The sequence below is a fragment of the Pteropus alecto genome, unplaced genomic scaffold (assembly GCF_000325575.1).
Source record: "Pteropus alecto unplaced genomic scaffold, ASM32557v1 scaffold164, whole genome shotgun sequence".
Classification (NCBI taxonomy): Eukaryota; Metazoa; Chordata; class Mammalia; order Chiroptera; family Pteropodidae; genus Pteropus; species Pteropus alecto.
The window spans coordinates 21847965-21849186 of NW_006439568.1; positions in this window are offsets into that span (position 1 = coordinate 21847965).

Sequence of the window (1222 nt, forward strand, 5' to 3'; positions counted from 1 at the left end):
ATAGTTCATTGTATTTTGCTCTTATTTTATTAAAAGAGTAAAAATATAAAATAAAAGTGTTAATAATAAGAATTGGTCTTATAAACAATACAACCATGCCAGTCAGAAAGGAGTGAATCTTTAGACTTAGATGCTTTTTAGACGTAAACTAGTTAATTTTTATTCAGTCAATGGAAAAATACAAAATTGAGAATGTGAGTAAAATTCGAGAACCATGTTATCAAAGATTATATCTAAGAAGTTATATATATATATCTTATAAATATAACTTTTGTATGTATACATGAGATTATATCTAAGGCATTATATATAGTATAAATATAAATTTGTATGTATGCGTATAAGTGTGTGTGTGTGTATATTTACATATATATACATATATATATATTTATTTATACTCTAGAATAAAATCCTCCCTTAAAGCACAGTTATACTGTTTAGTTTTTACATATTTTATTTTAATTCACATTTTCACAAACTTTATACAAAAAGGGACTATTTGCCTCTCTTTACATTCAAAGCTCTCCAATCACAAGGTCTTATTTAAATAACTTCTCTCGCTTTTTCCTAACACCCACCTTAATCCTTTATTCTTAAAGGAAATCTGACCCTGCTGTTCCTCTGTGTGTCTCTAACTTTTCCTCTCTGTTCCAAACTGCAGGTCTCTCCGCTTCAGCTCTTTCCATTAGTTGTACTTTTTCCTTTCTCCTAAAATGTTAGCTAAATGTGTAGATTATTTTTCTTCCCAAAGTGATCCTAAATGCTTTTAAACAAAGAGATTAGGAATATGTTCAGCACAAAGAAGTAAGAATTCAAAATAAATTTAACTTATGTGTTAACAGGTGACCCCTGTTTCGTCATATTTTATTACATGTGGGTTATTTCATGTTCTTACTGTCTAGATCATTAGAACTATTAGAATTCCTCTGCCTGGCACAGTCCTGAGAATCCTGTTATAAGCATCCAATGTAATATTAATAAAATTTAGTGAATAGTGCACACAGAGAACTTAAATTCCAGTCAAACTTCTGCCCTTGTTATAATAACAAACACAGCAAAATCTTGTTCATTTTAGACTTAGTAGAGAGAAAAATCTAAATTAATGAAATGTCCAAATTAGAGATTTTTATAAAGCTAAATCTTCATATTACTTTTGTATACCTAGAGTAACTTGAACTGTTAGATATGGAGATTCCTTAATCAGAAGCCCTTATTTGCCTAC